At 44.4% G+C, this 18938-nt stretch overlaps 1 protein-coding gene across 1 annotated transcript in view; it reads left to right on the top strand.

Moving 5' to 3' along the window:
• The window catches only part of LOC120057071 (coxsackievirus and adenovirus receptor homolog), a 111777-nt gene that overhangs the window by 60153 nt on the left and 32686 nt on the right, over positions 1-18938 (top strand). The gene's annotated exons all lie outside the window — the stretch shown is intronic.

Below are 18938 nucleotides of genomic sequence, written 5' to 3'. Positions count from 1 at the left end.
GCGTAGTGTGTTACTAATGGTTTTCTTTGAGACTGTGGTCCCAGCTCTCTTCAGGTCATTGACCAGGTCCTGCCGTGTAGTTCTGGGCTGATCCCTCACCTTCCTCATGATCATTGATGCCCCACGAGGTGAGATCTTGCATGGAGCCCCAGACCGAGGGTGATTGACCGTCATCTTGAACTTCTTCCATTTTCTAATAATTGCGCCAACAGTTGTTGCCTTCTCACCAAGCTGCTTGCCTATTGTCCTGTAGCCCATCCCAGCCTTGTGCAGGTCTACAATTTTACCCCTGATGTCCTTACACAGCTCTCTGGTCTTGGCCATTGTGGAGAGGTTGGAGTCTGTTTGATTGAGTGTGTGGACAGGTGTCTTTTATACAGGTAACGAGTTCAAACAGGTGCAGTTAATACAGGTAATGAGTGGAGAACAGGAGGGCTTCTTAAAGAAAAACTAACAGGTCTGTGAGAGCCAGAATTCTTACTGGTTGGTAGGTGATCAAATACTTATGTCATGATATAATGCAAATTACTTACTTAAAAATCATACAATGTGATTTTCTGGATTTTTAGATTCCGTCTCTCACAGTTGAAGTGTACCTATGATACAAATTACAGACCTCTACATGCTTTGTAAGTAGGAAAACCTGCAAATCGGCAGTGTATCAAATACTTGTTCTCCCCACTGTAGATTCTATTGACAATGTTTGTGCTCCACTGGTTGCCCTTTTCTAATGGCAATGGGCCACAAATCGTGCTGCTGTGATTGCTCACTGCGGTATTTCGCCTAACAGATATGGAAGTTTATCAATGCTAGATTAGTTTTCAAATTCTTTGTAGGTCTGTAGGAACTATGTGTGCGACAGAGCTACAGGAGTTGTGACCTGTTTTTGTTGTTGGTTATGTTGTAGTAGTTGTGTCTCGGGGGTCATATGGGGGATGAAATGCTGTCACCTCCGTGGACTTCAGGAAACAGCAGAGGGCGCACCCCCCTATCCACATCGACGGGACAGTAGTGGAGAAGGTGGAAGTTGTAAGTTCCTCGGCGTACACATCACGGACCAACTGAAGTAGTCCACCCACACAGACAGCGTGGTGAAGAAGGCGCAACAGCGCCTCTTCAACCTCAGGATGCTGAAGTAATTTGGCTTGTCACCAAAAACACTCACAAACTTTTACAGATGCACAATCAAGAGCATCCTGTCGGGCTGTATCACCGCCTGGTACGGCAACTGCTCCGCCCACAACCGTAAGGCTCTCCAGAGGGTAGTGAGGTCTACACAACACATCACCCGGGGACAACTACCTGCCCTCCAGGACACCTACACCACCCGATGTCACAGGAAGGCCAAAAAGATCATCAAGGACAACAACCACCCGAGCCACTGACTGTTCACCCCGCTATCATCCAGAAGGCGAGGTCAGTACAGGTGCATCAAAGCTGGGACCGAGAGACTGGAAGAACAGCTTCTATCTCAAGGCCATCAGACTGTTAAACAGCCATCACTAACATGGAGTGGCTGCTGCCAATATACTATACTGACTATAATCTCGAGCCACTTTAACAATTCAAAATTGGATGTAATAAATGTATCACTAGTCACTTTAAACAATGCCACTTTATATAATGTTTACATACCCTACATTACTCATCTCAGTACTCATGTATATACTGTACTCTATACCATCTACTGCATCTTGCCTATGCCGTTCGGCCATCGCTCATCCATATATTTATATGTACATATTCTTAGTCATTCCTTTGTTGTGAAATTGTTAGATTACTTGTTAGATATTACTGCATGGTCGGAGCTAGAAGCACAAGCATTTCGCTACACTCGCATTAACATCTGCTAACCATGTGTATGTGAGCAATAAAATTTGATTTGATTTGGTAGGTGTTTGTCCTCCTGTGTGCTGAGGGTGTCATGTTCTGGCATTTAGGTCACCACTGACTAGTACATGTCCCTGTGCCTAGAAGTGATTGACCCCCCCCCCCCCCCCCCCCTAGGATGTTGAAGCTATCTTCATTAAAGTATGGGGATCTAGTGGGGGGGATGGATATACAGTTGATCATTAAAACTCGTTTTTCAACCTCTCTACGAATTTCTTGTTAAAACAAAGTATAGTTTTGGCAAGTCGGTTAGGACATCTGCTTTGCGCATGAAACAAGTAATTTTTCCAACAATTGTTTACTGACAGATTATTTCACTTGTAATTCACTGTATCACAATTCCAGTGGGTCAGAAGTTCACATACACTAAGTTGACTGTGCCTTTCAAACAGCTTGGAAAATTCCAGAAAATGATGTCATGGCTTTAGAAGCTTCTGATAGGCTAATTGACATAATTTGAGTCAATTGGAGGTGTACCTGTGGATGTATTTCAAGGCCTACCTTCAAACTCAATGCCTCTTTGCTTGACATCATGGGAAAATCAAAAGAAATCAGCCAAAAAAATGGTACTGTTTCATCCTTGGGAGCAATTTCCAAACTCCTGAAGGTACCACGTTAATCTGTACAAACAATAGTACGCCAGTATAAACACCATGGGACCACGCAGCCGTCATTTTGCTCAGGAAGGTGACGCGTTCTGTCTCTTAGAGATGAACGTACTTTGGTGCGAAATGTGCAAATCAATCCCAGAACAACAACAAAGACCCTGTGAAGATGCTGGAGGAAACCGGTACAAAAGTATCTATATCCACAGTAAAACAAGTCCTATATCAACATAACCTGAATGGTCGCTCAGCAAGGAAGAAGCCACTGCTCCAAAACTGGCAACAAAAAAAAGCCAGACTATGGTTTGCAACTGCACATGGGGTCAAAGATTGTACTTTTTGGAGAAATGTCCTCTGGTCTGATGAAACAAAAATAGAACTGTTTAGCCATACTGACCATCGTTATGTTTGGAGGAAAAAGGGGGAGGCTTGCAAGCCGAAGAACACCATCCCAACCGTGAAGCACGGGGATGGCAGCATCATGTTGTGGGGGTGCTTTGCTGCAGGAGGTGCACTGCTGCAGACTGGTGCACTTCACAAAATAGATGGCATCGTGAGGAACGAAAATGATGTGGATATATAGAAGCAACACCTCAAGATATCAGTCAGGAAGTAAAAGCTTGGTCGCAAATGGGTCTTCCAAATCAACAATGATCCCATGCATACTTCCAAAGTTGTGGCAAAATGGCTTAAGGACAACAAAGTCAAGGTATTGGAGTGGCCATCACAAAGCCCTGACCTCAATCCCATAGTATATTTGTGGGCAGAACTGAAAATGCATGTGCGAACAAGGAGGCCTACGGACCTGACTCAGTTACACCAGCTCTGTCAGGAGGAATGGGCCAATATTCTTCCAACTTATTGTGGGAAGCTTGTGGAAGGCTACCCGAAATGTTTGACCCAAGTTAAACAATTTTTAATGGCAATGCTACCAAATACTAATTGAGTGTATGTAAACTTCTGACCCACTGGGAATGTGATGAAAGAAATAAAAGCTGAAAAAAATCAAATAAATCACTCCTATTATTCTGACATTTCACATTCTTAAAATAAAGTGGTGATTCTAACTGACCTATGACAGGGATTTATTTCCCGATGATTACATGTCAGGAATTGTGAAAAACGGAGTTTAAATATATTTGGCTAAGGTGTATGTAAACTTCCAACTTCAACTTTAGGTAGCACACACAAGGACATTTTTTGGAGAATTTCTTTTTGAATTTCTAGCCAAAAGTAAAATGTTCCTGTTTTTATTAATTTAAGCTGTGCTCTATACCACATTAGCATACTCCCTTTCCTGTTTCACACCTGGTGGTTAGTGGTTGGGACTACCAGCTCTTTGTAACCTAGTGGACAACCAGTGGGTCCATCTCCTCAATACCATGTTTTTGTATTTCTAATTTATTTGGTGCAGTCTGGGTTCCTACTATTTTGGCCAAAGGCAGATAACCTCAGGTCTTGGATATCTGGGATGAGATAGTGATGGTTTTGTGTTCCATGACGTGTCTAATATTAGTCGTGTGGTTTTACCTCAGACCAGTAAGTGAGAGCACATCCTGCTGAGCATCAGATACATGCCATTGGTTTGGGCTTGTGTGAGAGTGGGGGTTGGGCCTGTTTGCCTGCTCACAGCCACAATAGCATGTGACTGAGACTGGGCTGTGTGTGTTTGGTGTGTGTATGTTACATCGCAGTCTGTTACGCTCCAGATGGAGGCGAGGTGGTTGGAGACCGATGAGCAGTGAGGGTGGTGCACCTGTATCACTAACTAACGTTACCTCCAGGTCCAGACAAACAGGTTGTAGGAGTTTCTGCCCGTCGGTCAGGCACCAGCATTGTGCCGATGACACTCACTTAGAACTGAGTCATCACAAACAGAATGTGTATTCAATTCAAAGATTAACAAAAGGGATGTTCCAAGTGTAATTGAAAGGAATTCCACTCCTAAACTTGGCAAAAAAAGAAACGTCCCTTTTTCAGGACCCTGTCTTTCAAAGATAATTCATAAAAGTCCAAATAACTTTACAGATCTTCATTGTGAAGGGTTTAAACACTCTTTCCCATGCTTGTTCAATGAACCATAAACAATTAACGACCGATCCACAGATGCATGTTCATTAAGACACTAACAGCTTACAGATGGTAGGCAATTAAGGTAACAGTTATGAAAACTTAGGACACTAAAGAGGGCTTTCTACTGACTCTGAAAAACACCAAAAGAAAGATGCCCAGGGTCCATGCACATCTGCATGAACGTGCCTTAGGCATGCTGCAAGGAGGCATGAGGACTGCAGATGTGGCCAGGGCAATAAATTGCAATGTCCGTACTGTGAGACGCCTAAGACAGCGCTACAGGGAGACAGGACAGGCAGCTGATCGTCCTCGCAGTGGCAGACCACATGTAACAACACCTGCACAGGATCAGTACATCTGAACATCACACCTGCGGGACAGGTACAGGATGGCAACAACAACTGCCCGAGTTACACCAGGAACGCACAATCCCTCCATCAGTGCTCAGACTGTACGCAATATGCTGAGAGAGGCTGGACTGAGGGCTTGTAGGCTTGTTGTAAGGCAGGTCCTCACCAGACATCACCGGCAACAACGTTGCCTATGGGCACAAACCCACCGTCGCTGGACCAGACAGGACTGGCAAAAAGTGCTCTTCACTGATGACGAGTCGCGGCTTTGTCTCACCAGGGGTGATGGTCGGATTCGCGTTTATCGTCGAAGGACTGAGCGTTGCACGGTGGCCTGTACTCTGGGGCGGGATTGATTTGGCGGTGGAGGGTCCGTCTTGGTCTGGGGCGGTGTGTCACAGCATCATCGGACTGAGCTTGTTGTCATTGCAGACAATCTCAACGTTGTGCGTTACAGGGAAGATATCCTCCTCCCTCATGTGGTACCCTTCCTGCAGGCTCATCCTGACATGACCCTCCAGCATGACAATGCCACCAGCCATACTACTCGTTCTGTGTGTGATTTCCTGCAAGACAGTAATGTAAGTGTTTTGCCTTGGCCAGCAAAGAGCCCGGATCTCAATCCCATTGAGCACGTCTGGGACCTGTTGGATCGGAGGGTGAGGGCTAGGGCCATTCCCCCCAGAAATGTCCGTGAACTTGCAGGTGCCTTGGTGGAAGAGTGGGGTAACATCTCACAGCAATAACTGGCCAATCTGGTGCAGTCCATGAGGAGGAGATGCACTGCAGTACTTAATTCAGCGTGGCCACACCAGATACTGACTGTTACTTTTGATTTTGAACCCCCCTTTGTTCAGGGACACATGATTCAATTTCTGTTAGTCACATGTCTGTGGAACTTGTTCAGTTTATGTCTCAGTTGTTGAATCTTGTTATGTTCATACAAATATTTACACATAAATAAATGCAGTTGACCGTGAAAGGACTTGTCTTTTTTTGCTGAGTTTATTTGCGTTGTTGTGCTTTTCATTCTTATTCAACATACCTATTGATTGTGAACCATTATGTATGGAGGAATACACTGTGTGTGTGAGTTCTCATCACCATGGAAATTACACTGAACAAAAATATCAATGCGACATGCGTTCAGAAAACCGGTCAGTATCTGGCGTGACCACCATTTACCACATGCAGCGAGACACATCTCCTTCGAGTTGATGAGGCTGTTGATTGTTGCCTGTGGAATGTTGTCCCACTCTTCAATGGCTGTGCGAAGTTGCTAGATATTGGCGGGAACTGAAACACTCTATTGTACATGTCGATCCAGAGCATCTCAAACATGCTCAATGGGTGACAGGTCTTGTGAGTATGCAGGTCCTTGCGACATGGGGCCGTGCACTATCATGCTGAAAAATGAGGTGATGGCACGACAATGGGCCTCAGGATCTTGTCACGGTATCTCTGTGCATTGAAATTGCCATCGATAAAAGCAATTGTGTTTGTTGTCTGTAGCTTATGCCTGCACATTCCATAACCGCCGCCATCATGGGGCACTCTGTTCACAATGTTGACATCAGCAAACCGCTCGCCCACATGACGCCATACACGCTGTCTGCCTTCTGCCCGGTACAGTTCAAACCGGGATTAATCCGTGAAGAGCACACTTCAAAAGGCCATTAAAAGTGAGCATTTGCCCACCGTAATCGGTTACGCCGCCGAACTGCAGTCAGGTCAAGACCCTGATAAGGACGACGTGCACGCAGATGAGCTTCCCTGAGACGGTTTCTGACAGTTTGTGCAGAAATTCTTTGCTTGTGGAATCCCACAGTTTCATCAGCTGTCCGGGTGGCTGATCTCAGACAATCCTGCAGGTGAAGAAGCTGGATGTGGAGGTCCTGGGCTGGAGTGGTTACACGTGGTCTGTGGTTGTGAGGCCGGTTGGACGTACTGCCAAATTCTCTAAAATGACTTTGGAGAGGTGGCTTATGGTAAGTAAGTAAATAGAAGATTACTCTAATTGCAATCTGGGTGGCTCTTAAAAGAGCCTTTGGTTGTGCATAGTATAGTCTATGGTGTTGCCAGGGAACAGCACCCTCTTCAAAGAAGTAAGAGGTGAAGATCTCCCGCACATGGATTGCCCCTCTTGCTGCGTTGTTGGACCCCATCCTTGAAACATCCTGCAGAGCAGCAGACTTCACTCGTACACGGCAGCGAGCTGTAGATCTCCTGGTCCTCGTGTCCATCCTCATGAAGTTATGCAGGACACAGGTATCCTTCACACGCCTGAATTCCTCCAGGAGGCAGTCCCAGATGGTCCTGGTCACCCAACCTTGCAATGCCCTACACGGTAACTGTAGGCAATCGTTTTGAAGAAATCTCCAGTTACAAGGTATCTGTAGGAATATAGACGATAATGTCATTATTAGACTTTTACATCACAAGGTCATTGTGGATTACTGAAGTATAATATCCCTTATAACAAATCATGATAACATTGGATTGATTGATGCATGTGACAATAGCAGGATCATATCAAGGATAGCATCACAAATGAATATATAAAAAACACTTGAAGCTTGATGAGTTGATTATTTGAGTCAGCTGTGCAGTGCTAAGGCAAAAACAAAAATGTACACCCCTTTGCGTCCATAGGACCAGGACAGAGAACCACTGCTCTTCATTGGGACCTCTTCATCTGCAGACATGCTTTCACAGCTCTCTGTATCTGACGACAGAACCTCAAAAGAAACAGACTGCATTATATTCAAATCAGACAGCACTGAATGTTATGTTACTATCTCTGTCCTCACTTCTAGGGACTGGAACTACACAAAGTACCTACCCTATCCAGAATAGCCTACTTTCTCACTTTGACAGTTGGGGCTGCTATCCTTTTACCCTCCTCCATGGCTGTTAGCTAGCTACCTACGAATGCATTTTTTATAAAAAAAATTCAGTGATAAATACTTTAAGATAGCTAGCTAATATGACGCTGGGTAGCTGGTGATATGTAATTCACTTAGCTAGCTTTCTATACGCTATGTAAAGTTGGCTAGATAGCTAGCTAGCAGCTCATTTGAGTTAGCCAGCACTGTAGCTAGTTCGCTAATAATATATATATATATATATATATATATATATATATATATATATATATATATAATTATTAAAATAAAAAAACATCTAAATATATTTACTTGAATAAGTTCTCCCAGCCGTGGATGATTTGGAAACAGGGCAGCAAAGTTTGTCACCAGAGTGTTTTAGAGCATATTACTATTGAACTATTTACCCATTTAATAACCAGACCTTCATTCAAACTTGCTATGCTGAATTCTTGACGCAAAATTGAATGTGCTGCCAGCACGCCCACAAGCGAGCTACTCTGGGCGGCCTAAGCGGCACGCGGTAATTTACCGTGTGCTAGTGAACACGAGCCATTACAGTAATGTGCATGGTGTATAAAAGCCACAGCCATCTGAGTGTTTTTATATGTAGTGTTAAAGTGTAGCGGATGTCCTGAATATCCCTTCACTACATTCATTACCAAGGGACTTGAACAGTGGAGAATACAGAGTAATGGCTCAGATGCCATTAGCTTCACTTGCATATTTATGTGGCTATTACTGGCTAATCAAAAATCTGATTGAGGCAGAGCAGCATTTTTAAAAAGGACCTTTGACAACTTTTTTTATTTTTTGTTCTTTAGATTTGTGGGTACTGTTTAGGCAATTTTCCGAGCACTCGGAGGATTGGCCTACCCAAGAATGAGGGGAGGAGAGAAGGGGAGAGGTAGTTGAGGGTAAGGAGGTAGTGGTCATAAATTCCACTTAGTTGTCGTAATGTTGAATTAACCTTAAATCACACAGAACACTGCTATCTCCTCTTTTCAGAGCTGCATGCCTGTGCGGTTCTCATCTGAACCCTCATAACACGCACTGCAGAAAGCTTAAATGTGACTAGATGAGAGCATGAAATAGTACTTTTCCCTTTGTGTGTGTGGTTGTGGAGAGCGGGAGAGACGTCAGTGAGTATCAACTGTAATAAAGACAAAAGCAGCCCAAGGTCATCGAGGTCCCATCATTTAGATAGAAAACATCTTGCCCCCTGATAAAATGTCAAGGGAAACAATTCCCTCAAACAGTTCCAGCTGAATGTAATGTGTTTCAAAAATGTAATTTTCTTTTTTTGCATGTAGGCTGTTTCTCTGCTATTTGCCAGCGCCTGATGAATTGATACATAACTCTGCCACGAAGACGTCAGGCTCTCTGTCTGTGTTGACTTTAATAGGCATTCATCTCACTTCGTTTCTATTCCTCTGATTTCACTGGTGTTGTCTGCTGCTCAGGGCTGTGACTGAGTCACTGTGAACAAGGACGTCTGTCAGATCCAATGGACAACATATTCAGCTTCCGCAGCAATGTGAGGTTCATAGTGGTTAGAGCTTAGAGCATTTTATATGGTCACGAAACACTAAGGGCCTCCTCGCTCTCTCCAATTCAAAGAGCTTCATTGGCATGGGAAACATATGTTTACATTGACAAAGCAAATGGAATACACAATAAACAAAAGGAAAATGATCAGTAAACATTACTTGCAAAACTATTAAAAGAAAATATAGACATTTCAAATATTTTTGGCTATGTACAGTGTTGTAAGTATGGAAAGGGGAAAAAACTGATAAATATACAGTGGGGAGAACAAGTATTTGATACACTGCCAATTTTGCAGGTTTTCCTACTTACAAAGCATGTAGAGGTCTGTAATTTTTATCATAGGTACACTTCAACTGTGAGAGACGGAATCTACAACAAAAATCCAGGAAATCACATTGTATGATTTTTAAGTAATTCATTTGCATTTTATTGCATGACATACGTATTTGATACATCAGAAAAGCAGAACTTGCAATTACAGAGATCATACGTTTCCTGTAGTTCTTGACCAGGTTTGCACACACTGCAGCAGGGATTTTGGCCCACTCCTCCATACAGACCTTCTCCAGATCCTTCAGGTTTCGGGGCTGTCGCTGGGCAATACGGACTTTCAGCTCCCTCCAAAGATTTTCTATTGGGTTCAGGTCTGGAGACTGGCTAGGCCACTCCAGGACCTTGAGATGCTTCTTACGGAGCCACTCCTTAGTTGCCCTGGCTGTGTGTTTCGGGTCGTTGTCATGCTGGAAGACCCAGCCACGACCCATCTTCAATGCTCTTCCTGAGGGAATGAGGTTGTTGGCCAAGATCTCGCGATACATGGCCCCATCCATCCTCCCCTCAATACGGTGCAGTCGTCCTGTCCCCTTTGCAGAAAAGCATCCCCAAAGAATGATGTTTCCACCTCCATGCTTCACGGTTGGGATGGTGTTCTTGGGGTTGTACTCATCCTTCTTCTTCCTCCAAACACGGCGAGTGGAGTTTAGACAAACGCTCTATTTTTGTCTCATCAGACCACGTGACCTTCTCCCATTCCTCCTCTGGATCATCCAGATGGTCATTGGCAAACTTCAGACGGGCCTGGACATGCGCTGGCTTGAGCAGGGGGACCTTGCGTGCGCTGCAGGATTTTAATCCATGACGGCGTAGTGTGTTACTAATGGTTTTCTTTGAGACTGTGGTCCCAGCTCTCTTCAGGTCATTGACCAGGTCCTGCCGTGTAGTTCTGGGCTGATCCCTCACCTTCCTCATGATCATTGATGCCCCACGAGGTGAGATCTTGCATGGAGCCCCAGACCGAGGGTGATTGACCGTCATCTTGAACTTCTTCCATTTTCTAATAATTGCGCCAACAGTTGTTGCCTTCTCACCAAGCTGCTTGCCTATTGTCCTGTAGCCCATCCCAGCCTTGTGCAGGTCTACAATTTTACCCCTGATGTCCTTACACAGCTCTCTGGTCTTGGCCATTGTGGAGAGGTTGGAGTCTGTTTGATTGAGTGTGTGGACAGGTGTCTTTTATACAGGTAACGAGTTCAAACAGGTGCAGTTAATACAGGTAATGAGTGGAGAACAGGAGGGCTTCTTAAAGAAAAACTAACAGGTCTGTGAGAGCCAGAATTCTTACTGGTTGGTAGGTGATCAAATACTTATGTCATGATATAATGCAAATTACTTACTTAAAAATCATACAATGTGATTTTCTGGATTTTTAGATTCCGTCTCTCACAGTTGAAGTGTACCTATGATACAAATTACAGACCTCTACATGCTTTGTAAGTAGGAAAACCTGCAAATCGGCAGTGTATCAAATACTTGTTCTCCCCACTGTAGATTCTATTGACAATGTTTGTGCTCCACTGGTTGCCCTTTTCTAATGGCAATGGGCCACAAATCGTGCTGCTGTGATTGCTCACTGCGGTATTTCGCCTAACAGATATGGAAGTTTATCAATGCTAGATTAGTTTTCAAATTCTTTGTAGGTCTGTAGGAACTATGTGTGCGACAGAGCTACAGGAGTTGTGACCTGTTTTTGTTGTTGGTTATGTTGTAGTAGTTGTGTCTCGGGGGTCATATGGGGGATGAAATGCTGTCACCTCCGTGGACTTCAGGAAACAGCAGAGGGCGCACCCCCCTATCCACATCGACGGGACAGTAGTGGAGAAGGTGGAAGTTGTAAGTTCCTCGGCGTACACATCACGGACCAACTGAAGTAGTCCACCCACACAGACAGCGTGGTGAAGAAGGCGCAACAGCGCCTCTTCAACCTCAGGATGCTGAAGTAATTTGGCTTGTCACCAAAAACACTCACAAACTTTTACAGATGCACAATCAAGAGCATCCTGTCGGGCTGTATCACCGCCTGGTACGGCAACTGCTCCGCCCACAACCGTAAGGCTCTCCAGAGGGTAGTGAGGTCTACACAACACATCACCCGGGGACAACTACCTGCCCTCCAGGACACCTACACCACCCGATGTCACAGGAAGGCCAAAAAGATCATCAAGGACAACAACCACCCGAGCCACTGACTGTTCACCCCGCTATCATCCAGAAGGCGAGGTCAGTACAGGTGCATCAAAGCTGGGACCGAGAGACTGGAAGAACAGCTTCTATCTCAAGGCCATCAGACTGTTAAACAGCCATCACTAACATGGAGTGGCTGCTGCCAATATACTATACTGACTATAATCTCGAGCCACTTTAACAATTCAAAATTGGATGTAATAAATGTATCACTAGTCACTTTAAACAATGCCACTTTATATAATGTTTACATACCCTACATTACTCATCTCAGTACTCATGTATATACTGTACTCTATACCATCTACTGCATCTTGCCTATGCCGTTCGGCCATCGCTCATCCATATATTTATATGTACATATTCTTAGTCATTCCTTTGTTGTGAAATTGTTAGATTACTTGTTAGATATTACTGCATGGTCGGAGCTAGAAGCACAAGCATTTCGCTACACTCGCATTAACATCTGCTAACCATGTGTATGTGAGCAATAAAATTTGATTTGATTTGGTAGGTGTTTGTCCTCCTGTGTGCTGAGGGTGTCATGTTCTGGCATTTAGGTCACCACTGACTAGTACATGTCCCTGTGCCTAGAAGTGATTGACCCCCCCCCCCCCCCCCCCTAGGATGTTGAAGCTATCTTCATTAAAGTATGGGGATCTAGTGGGGGGGATGGATATACAGTTGATCATTAAAACTCGTTTTTCAACCTCTCTACGAATTTCTTGTTAAAACAAAGTATAGTTTTGGCAAGTCGGTTAGGACATCTGCTTTGCGCATGAAACAAGTAATTTTTCCAACAATTGTTTACTGACAGATTATTTCACTTGTAATTCACTGTATCACAATTCCAGTGGGTCAGAAGTTCACATACACTAAGTTGACTGTGCCTTTCAAACAGCTTGGAAAATTCCAGAAAATGATGTCATGGCTTTAGAAGCTTCTGATAGGCTAATTGACATAATTTGAGTCAATTGGAGGTGTACCTGTGGATGTATTTCAAGGCCTACCTTCAAACTCAATGCCTCTTTGCTTGACATCATGGGAAAATCAAAAGAAATCAGCCAAAAAAATGGTACTGTTTCATCCTTGGGAGCAATTTCCAAACTCCTGAAGGTACCACGTTAATCTGTACAAACAATAGTACGCCAGTATAAACACCATGGGACCACGCAGCCGTCATTTTGCTCAGGAAGGTGACGCGTTCTGTCTCTTAGAGATGAACGTACTTTGGTGCGAAATGTGCAAATCAATCCCAGAACAACAACAAAGACCCTGTGAAGATGCTGGAGGAAACCGGTACAAAAGTATCTATATCCACAGTAAAACAAGTCCTATATCAACATAACCTGAATGGTCGCTCAGCAAGGAAGAAGCCACTGCTCCAAAACTGGCAACAAAAAAAAGCCAGACTATGGTTTGCAACTGCACATGGGGTCAAAGATTGTACTTTTTGGAGAAATGTCCTCTGGTCTGATGAAACAAAAATAGAACTGTTTAGCCATACTGACCATCGTTATGTTTGGAGGAAAAAGGGGGAGGCTTGCAAGCCGAAGAACACCATCCCAACCGTGAAGCACGGGGATGGCAGCATCATGTTGTGGGGGTGCTTTGCTGCAGGAGGTGCACTGCTGCAGACTGGTGCACTTCACAAAATAGATGGCATCGTGAGGAACGAAAATGATGTGGATATATAGAAGCAACACCTCAAGATATCAGTCAGGAAGTAAAAGCTTGGTCGCAAATGGGTCTTCCAAATCAACAATGATCCCATGCATACTTCCAAAGTTGTGGCAAAATGGCTTAAGGACAACAAAGTCAAGGTATTGGAGTGGCCATCACAAAGCCCTGACCTCAATCCCATAGTATATTTGTGGGCAGAACTGAAAATGCATGTGCGAACAAGGAGGCCTACGGACCTGACTCAGTTACACCAGCTCTGTCAGGAGGAATGGGCCAATATTCTTCCAACTTATTGTGGGAAGCTTGTGGAAGGCTACCCGAAATGTTTGACCCAAGTTAAACAATTTTTAATGGCAATGCTACCAAATACTAATTGAGTGTATGTAAACTTCTGACCCACTGGGAATGTGATGAAAGAAATAAAAGCTGAAAAAAATCAAATAAATCACTCCTATTATTCTGACATTTCACATTCTTAAAATAAAGTGGTGATTCTAACTGACCTATGACAGGGATTTATTTCCCGATGATTACATGTCAGGAATTGTGAAAAACGGAGTTTAAATATATTTGGCTAAGGTGTATGTAAACTTCCAACTTCAACTTTAGGTAGCACACACAAGGACATTTTTTGGAGAATTTCTTTTTGAATTTCTAGCCAAAAGTAAAATGTTCCTGTTTTTATTAATTTAAGCTGTGCTCTATACCACATTAGCATACTCCCTTTCCTGTTTCACACCTGGTGGTTAGTGGTTGGGACTACCAGCTCTTTGTAACCTAGTGGACAACCAGTGGGTCCATCTCCTCAATACCATGTTTTTGTATTTCTAATTTATTTGGTGCAGTCTGGGTTCCTACTATTTTGGCCAAAGGCAGATAACCTCAGGTCTTGGATATCTGGGATGAGATAGTGATGGTTTTGTGTTCCATGACGTGTCTAATATTAGTCGTGTGGTTTTACCTCAGACCAGTAAGTGAGAGCACATCCTGCTGAGCATCAGATACATGCCATTGGTTTGGGCTTGTGTGAGAGTGGGGGTTGGGCCTGTTTGCCTGCTCACAGCCACAATAGCATGTGACTGAGACTGGGCTGTGTGTGTTTGGTGTGTGTATGTTACATCGCAGTCTGTTACGCTCCAGATGGAGGCGAGGTGGTTGGAGACCGATGAGCAGTGAGGGTGGTGCACCTGTATCACTAACTAACGTTACCTCCAGGTCCAGACAAACAGGTTGTAGGAGTTTCTGCCCGTCGGTCAGGCACCAGCATTGTGCCGATGACACTCACTTAGAACTGAGTCATCACAAACAGAATGTGTATTCAATTCAAAGATTAACAAAAGGGATGTTCCAAGTGTAATTGAAAGGAATTCCACTCCTAAACTTGGCAAAAAAAGAAACGTCCCTTTTTCAGGACCCTGTCTTTCAAAGATAATTCATAAAAGTCCAAATAACTTTACAGATCTTCATTGTGAAGGGTTTAAACACTCTTTCCCATGCTTGTTCAATGAACCATAAACAATTAACGACCGATCCACAGATGCATGTTCATTAAGACACTAACAGCTTACAGATGGTAGGCAATTAAGGTAACAGTTATGAAAACTTAGGACACTAAAGAGGGCTTTCTACTGACTCTGAAAAACACCAAAAGAAAGATGCCCAGGGTCCATGCACATCTGCATGAACGTGCCTTAGGCATGCTGCAAGGAGGCATGAGGACTGCAGATGTGGCCAGGGCAATAAATTGCAATGTCCGTACTGTGAGACGCCTAAGACAGCGCTACAGGGAGACAGGACAGGCAGCTGATCGTCCTCGCAGTGGCAGACCACATGTAACAACACCTGCACAGGATCAGTACATCTGAACATCACACCTGCGGGACAGGTACAGGATGGCAACAACAACTGCCCGAGTTACACCAGGAACGCACAATCCCTCCATCAGTGCTCAGACTGTACGCAATATGCTGAGAGAGGCTGGACTGAGGGCTTGTAGGCTTGTTGTAAGGCAGGTCCTCACCAGACATCACCGGCAACAACGTTGCCTATGGGCACAAACCCACCGTCGCTGGACCAGACAGGACTGGCAAAAAGTGCTCTTCACTGATGACGAGTCGCGGCTTTGTCTCACCAGGGGTGATGGTCGGATTCGCGTTTATCGTCGAAGGACTGAGCGTTGCACGGTGGCCTGTACTCTGGGGCGGGATTGATTTGGCGGTGGAGGGTCCGTCTTGGTCTGGGGCGGTGTGTCACAGCATCATCGGACTGAGCTTGTTGTCATTGCAGACAATCTCAACGTTGTGCGTTACAGGGAAGATATCCTCCTCCCTCATGTGGTACCCTTCCTGCAGGCTCATCCTGACATGACCCTCCAGCATGACAATGCCACCAGCCATACTACTCGTTCTGTGTGTGATTTCCTGCAAGACAGTAATGTAAGTGTTTTGCCTTGGCCAGCAAAGAGCCCGGATCTCAATCCCATTGAGCACGTCTGGGACCTGTTGGATCGGAGGGTGAGGGCTAGGGCCATTCCCCCCAGAAATGTCCGTGAACTTGCAGGTGCCTTGGTGGAAGAGTGGGGTAACATCTCACAGCAATAACTGGCCAATCTGGTGCAGTCCATGAGGAGGAGATGCACTGCAGTACTTAATTCAGCGTGGCCACACCAGATACTGACTGTTACTTTTGATTTTGAACCCCCCTTTGTTCAGGGACACATGATTCAATTTCTGTTAGTCACATGTCTGTGGAACTTGTTCAGTTTATGTCTCAGTTGTTGAATCTTGTTATGTTCATACAAATATTTACACATAAATAAATGCAGTTGACCGTGAAAGGACTTGTCTTTTTTTGCTGAGTTTATTTGCGTTGTTGTGCTTTTCATTCTTATTCAACATACCTATTGATTGTGAACCATTATGTATGGAGGAATACACTGTGTGTGTGAGTTCTCATCACCATGGAAATTACACTGAACAAAAATATCAATGCGACATGCGTTCAGAAAACCGGTCAGTATCTGGCGTGACCACCATTTACCACATGCAGCGAGACACATCTCCTTCGAGTTGATGAGGCTGTTGATTGTTGCCTGTGGAATGTTGTCCCACTCTTCAATGGCTGTGCGAAGTTGCTAGATATTGGCGGGAACTGAAACACTCTATTGTACATGTCGATCCAGAGCATCTCAAACATGCTCAATGGGTGACAGGTCTTGTGAGTATGCAGGTCCTTGCGACATGGGGCCGTGCACTATCATGCTGAAAAATGAGGTGATGGCACGACAATGGGCCTCAGGATCTTGTCACGGTATCTCTGTGCATTGAAATTGCCATCGATAAAAGCAATTGTGTTTGTTGTCTGTAGCTTATGCCTGCACATTCCATAACCGCCGCCATCATGGGGCACTCTGTTCACAATGTTGACATCAGCAAACCGCTCGCCCACATGACGCCATACACGCTGTCTGCCTTCTGCCCGGTACAGTTCAAACCGGGATTAATCCGTGAAGAGCACACTTCAAAAGGCCATTAAAAGTGAGCATTTGCCCACCGTAATCGGTTACGCCGCCGAACTGCAGTCAGGTCAAGACCCTGATAAGGACGACGTGCACGCAGATGAGCTTCCCTGAGACGGTTTCTGACAGTTTGTGCAGAAATTCTTTGCTTGTGGAATCCCACAGTTTCATCAGCTGTCCGGGTGGCTGATCTCAGACAATCCTGCAGGTGAAGAAGCTGGATGTGGAGGTCCTGGGCTGGAGTGGTTACACGTGGTCTGTGGTTGTGAGGCCGGTTGGACGTACTGCCAAATTCTCTAAAATGACTTTGGAGAGGTGGCTTATGGTAGCGAAATTAACATTAATTTCTCTGGCAACAGCTCTGGTGGACATTACTGCAGTCAGCAAGCCAATTGCACACTCCCTCAAAACTTGAGACATCTGTGGCATTGTGTGACACAACTGCATATTTTCGAGTTGCCTGTTATTGTCCCCAGCACAAGATGCACGTGTGTAATGATCATGCTATTTAATCAGCTTCTTGATATGCCACACCTTTCAGGTGGATGGATTATCTTGGCAAAGGAGAAATGCTCACTAACATGGATGTAAACAAATGTGTGCACAATTTGATTGCAATAAGCTTTTTGTGCATATAGAACATTTCTGGGATATTTTATTTCATCTCAAGAAACATGGGACCCCCCCCCCAAAGAAAACGCACAAAACTATTTAAGCAACAGGGATCTTGAATGTCTCTAGTCTGGGTACCAGTATGTTTAGCTAACATTCCACTCCTTGCCACCCCATATCATTGCCAAAGAGACTGGCCTTTCGGCAATCTCAACATTCAATATGCAGCTGGATTTACGGCAGAGTTGGTTGTTGGAAATAACATTTTCCATGTGGAGCCTCAAGTAGAACTAGAATCATAAAGTCAAAAAGAAACATTTAGCTGTTAGCAGGTTGTTGTATTTTGAGGCTTAAAATCAAAGCAAAGTGGTTTCTTGATTTGGAATTGCAGTATGTATTTAGTTTGAGGATTTAGACATGAGCCAGCAACTTTTGACAGACTGGTTTCTTCTGGGAAAACAAACTGTTGCTTAGCAACCGGATACCAACATGTTCTGTGGAGAGAGAAAAAAGTGATAGACTCAATATTTGGATAATCGTTGTGTTTGGAGGATAGCTGTGAGGCTTATCGAATCAGGATCGTCTCCTCTGTTCTCCGCAAGCTCATTATGATAATGTTCATATTTGAAGATGGCAGAAAGGCTAGTCCCTGGCAATGACAAGGAGTGGAATGTTAGCTAAAGATGGCAGAAAGGCTAGTCCCTGGCAATGACAAGGAGTGGAATGTTAGCTAAAGATGGCAGAAAGGCTAGTCCCTGGCAATGACAAGGAGTGGAATGTTAGCTAAAGAGACTGGTACTCGGGCTAGAATGTCTCTGCTGTAACCAAGAAGCTTGATCTAGACATCTAGCTGCTTAGCTAGCAACTTAAGAAACCAAATGCAAAGCTGGAGTCCTGAGCTGATATAATTTATTTGTCACATCTAAGACTTCAAAATTACACTCTTTTAAACAGTATTGAAAATCATGCGGTCTGTATTTAAAAATACCCCGTTATATGGTATAAACGGTATACCGCCCAAGCCTACCCCCAGTACGACAGGCCCCCACCATCAAATTACACACAAGGGCAGATTACTTAAAAATATTGGGCTGGCAGAACATGCAGCAGAGGGGTTTGTTTGATGTAGCTCACAGTGGGTCTGAGAACTGCCCATATGGCCAACCTGCTCCAGCCTCTGCTTACTTTAGATTACAGAATGCAGTTTCAACCCAGGCTCTTGTCTCTCTCGTGTGTGTGTGTGTGTGTGTGT

Source organism: Salvelinus namaycush, chromosome 12 (assembly GCF_016432855.1).
Source record: "Salvelinus namaycush isolate Seneca chromosome 12, SaNama_1.0, whole genome shotgun sequence".
Classification (NCBI taxonomy): domain Eukaryota; kingdom Metazoa; phylum Chordata; class Actinopteri; order Salmoniformes; family Salmonidae; genus Salvelinus; species Salvelinus namaycush.
This window is presented reverse-complemented; position numbering and strand designations above follow the sequence as displayed.